The 6,987-nt window shown below is 39.5% G+C and overlaps 1 long non-coding RNA gene and 1 pseudogene across 1 annotated transcript in view; one reads left to right on the top strand and one right to left on the bottom strand.

Annotated features, from left to right (window-relative positions):
- Positions 1-4,627: 4,627 nt before the first annotated feature.
- LOC132025241 (U6 spliceosomal RNA) lies at positions 4,628-4,722 on the bottom strand (annotated as a pseudogene).
- A 519-nt stretch (positions 4,723-5,241) lies between these two features.
- The window catches only part of LOC132025099 (uncharacterized), a 28,886-nt gene continuing 27,140 nt past the window's right edge, over positions 5,242-6,987 (top strand). The window contains exon 1 of the long non-coding RNA XR_009406413.1: positions 5,242-5,294. This is a non-coding gene — a long non-coding RNA (uncharacterized LOC132025099). The remainder of the gene's footprint in view (positions 5,295-6,987) is intronic.

The raw sequence follows: 6,987 nt of genomic DNA, 5'->3' as shown, positions 1-6,987 counted from the left end.
ATATATATATTATTATATATATTATTATTGTTATGTTATTATTGTTAATAAAACACACTAAAGGAGAGAGGTCAGGATGATTCATCGCATTCCCTGTGCTAGATTCCAAGTGTTTATATATATATATATATCTCAAGTTAGCCTGACAACAACCCCAGAAGGGAGCTAGTATATGCCTACCTAATGGATGAGAAAATGGAAACTCAGGGGGGTGAAGTGATTTGGTCAAGACTATACTGTATAAGACTATACAGTTAATTTGCAGAATCACCACTCTACTCCAATTTGTTTGACTCCAAAGCCCTGTTTCAACTAAACTTCCAAAGTAGAGTCACTTTGGGGAGTATTTCAGCTGGACCACTCACCCTCATCCAGACTACATCTGAATTGAGCACAGTCTTGATCAACTCTCAAATTTTATTCTCTCTCTCATCCATAATCTAATCACACTAAAGGAACCCCAGAATTAAGAAAGTTAATAACAACACCTGCTGCCTGCATATAGCCTAACTCTCCTGGCTCGAATCTGCCAACTCTTCTCTGCATGGAGTTGGAATATTTCACTACCCTGGATAGTGCCCTTCTCCATACTGAGCGAATTTGATGGAGCTGGACCAGAACTGGCTATACTTCCCGTGGTCCTAGGAATGCCGTGATGATAATTACCAGACAACTTTGGGTTGAAGAAGTTGCTTGACTCAGCAAGGCTGGCATTTCCTCCTACACGATTCTTTCCAGTTTGTTGGCAATGGTATCCAGGAGAAGCTGGAGAATTCTGATAACAGCTTGCTGGTTGGATTCCAGGAGAATAGCTCAGATTCTGCTGAAGACTCATCAGAAAGTGGAGAAATCCTGACAAAGGAAGTTAATGATAGCCCCTTTGGAAACTTTGACTACCTCTACAGATGCCTTCACAACTATTTAAAGCACCATCTTGGAGCTAACTGAGACAACAGAAAATGAAACAAACCCCATGAATGGAAATTAACAATCAGGCTGTGACCCACTTAAGTAGGTGTTGTGCTGGCTTGCCAAAGGCCTGCCAGAGAGCATACATACCCTGGGTTAATGGCTTGATGCCTTCCCATTCATCACTTTTAGATGGAAATTACAATTGTCTCCTAATTACCTTGCAGAACTGTGTCCTCTTCTTTCTTTACCTCCGTTCTTGCTAGCTTTTCCTAATTGTTTAACTACTTCACAGAACACAACAAGCAAAGAACTAGGAAAGGTGATGGGCTCAAACAATTGTGGATATTGACATGTTGCTATATTTACCATACAATATAGAAGACATGAATCTTGAGTGAAGACACTGTGTATTTGTGTAAGCTGTGGGCAATACTGGGCACACTCAGAGTGATTCATAAATGTTCTTTAAAGGCCTTTCAAGCTCAGGACACAATCAACACAAGTTATACTTCCTTTGCTGTTTAATCTATGCTCTTATCCAGCACTGTCCGATAGAAACAAAATGTGAGTGACTTCTGTCATTTTAGTTTCTAATAGCCATCTTTAAAAAATTAAAAGAAGCAGGTGAAACTAATATTAATAATATATTTAAACCCAATGTATCTAAAATGTAATTTTAACATGTAATCAATACAAAAATTTATTAATGACATCGATCATTCTTTTTTGGAGGGTACCAAGGCTTCAGAATCTAGTGTGGGTTTTTTTGGTTTTTGTTTGTTTGTTTGTTTTTTTAAGATTTATTTATTTATTTGAGAGAGAGACAGCATGAGGGGCAGGGTCAAAGGGAGAAGAAGAGAGAATCTGAAACAGACCCTGCACCAAACATGCAGGCTGATGTGGGGCTTGATCTCAAGACTCTGAGACTGAAGCCAAGAGTCAGGGGCTTAACCCACTGCACCATCCAGGTATCCTTGGAATCTAGTATATATTTTACACATACAGCTCCTTTCAATTCTACCTAGCCACACTTCAAGTGTTCATTAGCCTGACGTAGTTAATGGTGACCTCATTGGACAGTATAACTCCAAAGAAGTTGGAAGAATAAACACATAAGGAAGTAGTATAAGTTCTCCAGAGGAAAGTAAACACAGAAGGTTTAAGGTCTCCTTGTTGCATAGGGTGCCTGGGTGGCTCAGTCAGTTGGACAGCTACCTTTGGCTTGGGTCATGGTCTCAGGGTCCTGGGATTGACCCCCACATCAGACTCCTTGCTCAGCGGGGACCCTGCTTTTCCCCTGCCTGCCACTCCCCCTTCCTTCTGCCTGCTCTCTCCCTCTCTCACTGTCTGTGTCAAATTAAAAGAAAAAAATCTTAAAAACAAACTTTGGTCCCTAGGAGGGTGTGTTGGGAGTCAACAGGAATTAACCCACACCATTTGGTTTAATTTTGAAGGAAGTAGGGGCTGAAAGGAAAAGATGTCCAAGTTGTGAAATGTCTTAAAGGCACAGAGCTTTACAAGCTAAGAGCTTCCTGCCAAGAAAAGGAGAGTTTAAATGAGCCCGTGAGAGTGATGAGAAGCGTTAGGATGGGGAAGAGAAGGATCTATTACTTCTGAGACCCTTTCTAACTAGAGGTTTTATGATTCCATATTTCCTGTAACTTTGTTAATGAGTACTTTTGAAGTGTTTCTTACAAATGTTTGTTCTTTTTAAATAATTTAGCTATTCAATATAAAATGTCTATGCTACAAATTCAAGGAATGAAAATTTTAACTGCTGATCCCACCCTAAACAGAGGAACATGGTTCCAAGTTTCTGGGGTTCACATAAAAGAAGGTTCTAACTTATTTGTAGGTACTTTGAATAGTTGCCTAAAACACCGACTGGAATCTGAGAGACCCTGGTCCTAGTTCAGCTCTCTTAGTTTACAGAAATGGCAACTTTGGATGAGTCTCTTAAACTCTCTATGTATCATCTACATGATGGAAACAATGGTATCTATCACCCAAGCTTAGTGAAAATCTACCTAGATAATATGCAAAGCTCCAATAAAATTCTCCATAAATGGGTAGTGATTATGCCTTGTTACTTTACAGTTTTGATTATTCACATATAGCTGTTCCCATCTAGTAAAATCTTTGGAATGGTTTCTTCCTGTTGGTGGAAATTTTCCTTAGAGCAATAGCCAAATAAGTGGCTATGTAAAATAGTATTTCTTTTAATTCCAAAGGGCTCCTTTCCAAAACAGCCACTTAGGAACAAGAGCCACTGAAAAGTGATTCATGTCCTCTCATTGGCCCGTGGCAGGACCTGGCTTGTGTAGCAGCATCAGACTTAACTGCAAAGAACCAGGACCAGACACATCCTTTGCCAGGGGGGTCCCAGCAGAGTTCTTGCAGACTGTTCTATGGAGTGCTGTGGCTCAAATTCAATTCTAAGCTCTAGTTCTAGGACTAAAAGCCTAAAGGAGAAAAACAAAGAAACAAAACAAAACCCCTAAACAGCCTCAAAGTCCTCTAACAACAAGAAACCTATGGCTATTGCTCTAGTAGGGCCAACGGGTCATGAGAGGCATTTCCATTTTGTAGCTTTCTTACTAACCAAAAACACAGGAGAGGTTTCCAAATAAATGTACATTCGTGAAGAATAAGTCACAGCAGGGTGTGTGGATGGGAAGCAGCACAAAATTTATTAGCCATCTCTGTTAAGTACCATGCATTTAGAGGTCTCGTCCGAAAACGGTACCTGCTTATAGGACTCCCTTTCTTGTAAGTCACAGCTTTACATCACTGGCTTATTCTGGAGACAATATTGCTCATTCCCAAGGATTGCTTAGCATTTCTAAAATATCACACTGATTAGAGTACTTTGATTAGCTCTATTGTTCAGGGTTGTGGATCTGGATCCTTGACTGATAGGTCCCACCCAAGGAACTGATAGGCCACAGCCAAGAAATTTATTGACTTGTTTCTAACAAAATAGATAACTTCAAGGTCGAGAGCCTAATTTTGAGCCACACAGACTAACCATCAGAACTTTAGCCCTACTAGTTACTAGTTTGTGACCTTGACAGATTATTCTCTAAGTCTCAGTTTCTTCTTCTATCCACTATGGATAAAAAGATAGCTACTTCATTAGGATTGTTATTAGGGTCAAATAGAAAGCCCATCAAGTGCTTAACATAGTGCCTGGCATGCGGAAATATTTCAATAAATGTTGGCTGTTTTCCTATATAAGACTGGTGGGAATTGGGGCACCTGGGTGGCTCAGTGGGTTGAAACCTCTGTCTTCTGCTCAGGTCATGATCCTGGGGTGTTGGGATCGAGGCCTGCATCGGGATCTCTGCTGAGTGGGAACCCTGCTTAATGCCCATCACCCAACTACCACATCCCCCCATCCATCACCCATTCCCCAACCCTCAGTTTATTTCCCAGGGTCAAGAGTCTCTCTCGCTCTTTGGTTTCTTCCCATTCAGTTTTCCCTCTCTTCCCTTATAATCCTCTGTGCTATTTCTTATATTCCACATATGAGAGAAACCCTACAATAATTGTCTTTCTCTGATTGACTTATTTTGCTCAGCATAAACCCTCCAGTTCCATCCATGTCGTGTTAATGGTAAATATCCATCCTTTCTGATGACTGAGAAATATTTCGTGTGTGTGTATATATATATACATCTTCATCCGTTCTTCTGTCAATGGACATCTCCGCTCTAAAAACAGGGAAAGCTTCATGGATTTGCGTGTCATTCTTGTGCAGGGGCCATGTTATCTTTCCAGTTTTAGTGTATGTGCTGCTGAAGAGAGCACAAAGAGCAAGTATCTTTATTCTCATCACAGACATTCCAGAAAATCAGTAACTCATTTTCTGTGAGACCTCCCCAAGGCTCGATGAAAATTAGACAACTATATGTGTTCTTTCAGTGCTGTTGCCTGGGCTATGAAAAGTGGGAAAATTTAGTTTATTGCTATCTTCAGTGCCTGGCCCAGGTTGGCTTTCTAGAAATAATCAAGAACGAATGAATGAAAGATCTAGCCTAAAGCATAACTGTGGCCCTTCATCAGTATCACAGAGATAATATTTTAAAAATATCTTCCATTATTTCCTTGGTAATTTTTTTATTAATCCAGGAGTTATTTCTTTCCCACGCATCCCAACTGCTTTAAAGATAAGCCAAGAAGAGTGCTGTCCTAGGGAAGGAGGTTAGCAGCAATGCAAACAAATGTCTTTTCTTTCAATTTTTGAAAATCAGAAAAAGTTTTATAAAGTAACATTTTATTTTATTTTTTATTATACTATAACTAATATAAAGTGTTATATTGGTTTCAGGTATACAATATAATGATTCAACCATTCTACACATGTCTTCCTGCTCATCAAGGTAAGTGTATCTTAATCCCCTTTATCTCCTTCACCATCCCCCCACTCACTCATCTCTCCTCTGGTAACCACCGATTTGTTCTCTGCATTTAAGAGTCTGGTTTTGGGGACTCCTGGGTGGCTCAGTCGGTTAAGCATTTGCCTTCAGCTCAGATCATGATCCCAGGGTCCTGGGATCCAGTCCCACATCAGGCTCCTTGCTCAGCAGGGAGCCTGCTTCTTCGTCTGCCTGCTGCTCTCCCTGCTTGTGCTCAAACCCTCCTTCTCTCTCTCCGACAAATAAATAAATAAAATCTTAAAAAAAAAAAAAGTCTGTTTTTTTTGTTTGTCCCCTTACTTTTTATTCATTTGTTTTGTTTCTTCAATTCCACATCTGAGTGAAATCACATGGTATTTGTCTTTCTCTGACTTATTTCACTAAGCGTTGTATCCTCTAGGTCCATCCATCTTGTTGCAAATGGCAAGATTTCATCCTTTTTATGGCTGAGTAATATTTCATAGTATATATATAGATGCCACATTTTCTATATCAGTTGATCTTTGAATGGACACTTGGGTTGTTTCCATATCTTGGTTATTGTGATAATGCTACAACAAACATAAATCTTTTTGGATTAGCGTTTTTGTTTTCTTTGAGTAAAAAGCCAGTATTAAATTTCTGGATCATTGGAAATTCTATTTTTAATTTTTTGAGGACCTCCATACTGTTTTCCACATTGCTGCACCAATTTGCATTCCCACCAACAGTGTCGGAGGGCTCTTTTTTCTCCACATCCTTGCCAACATTTATTATTTCTTGCATTTTTTATTTTAGCAATTCTGCAGGTGTGAGGTAATACCTCACTGTGGTTTTTATTCACATTTCCCTGATGATTAGTGGTGTTGGGCATCTTTCCTTGTGTTCATTGGCCATCTGTATGTCTCCCTAGGAAAAATGTCTAATTGAGTCCTCTATCCTTTTTTTTTTTAAATGTTTTATAGATTTTATTTATTTATTTGACAGAGATCACAAGTAGGCAGAGAGGCAGGCAGAGAGAGAGGAGGAAGCAGGCTCCCCACTGAGCAGAGAGCCTGATACAGGGCTCGATCCCAGAACCCTGAGATCCTGACCCGAGCTGAAGGCAGAGGCTTAACCCACTGAGTCAACCAGGCGCCCCCTCTATCCATTTTTTAATTGGATTGTTTGTTTGGTGTTGAGGTTTCTAAGTCCTTTATACATTTTGGATATTAACTCTTTATAGGATTTATCATTTGCAAATATCTTCTCTCATTCAGTAGGTTGCCTATTTGTTTTGTTGATGGTTTCCTTCACTGTGCAAAAGCTTTTTATTTGGTGTCATCCCAATAGTTAATTTTCCTTTTGTTTCCTTTGCCTGAGAAAACTTATCTAGAAAATCTTGCTCTGGCTGATCAAAGAAATTACTGCCTATGTTTTCTTCTAAGAATTTTATGGCTTCAGGTCTCATATTTAGGTCTTTAATACATTTTGAGGGTTTTTGCATATGGTATGAAGGTGGTCCAGTTTCATTCTTTTGCATGTAGCTGTCCAGATTTCCCAGCACCATGTGTTGAAGAGACTTTTTCCCACTGTATATTCTTGCCTCCTTTGTCCTGGATTAATTGGCTATATAAGTGAAGGTTTATTTCTGGGCTCTCTATTCTGTTCCATTTATCTGTCTATTTTTATACCAGCA

Source organism: Mustela nigripes, chromosome 9 (assembly GCF_022355385.1).
Source record: "Mustela nigripes isolate SB6536 chromosome 9, MUSNIG.SB6536, whole genome shotgun sequence".
Classification (NCBI taxonomy): domain Eukaryota; kingdom Metazoa; phylum Chordata; class Mammalia; order Carnivora; family Mustelidae; genus Mustela; species Mustela nigripes.
The sequence above is the reverse complement of the archived record's forward strand: the minus strand, read 5'-3'. Positions and strand labels throughout refer to the sequence as shown.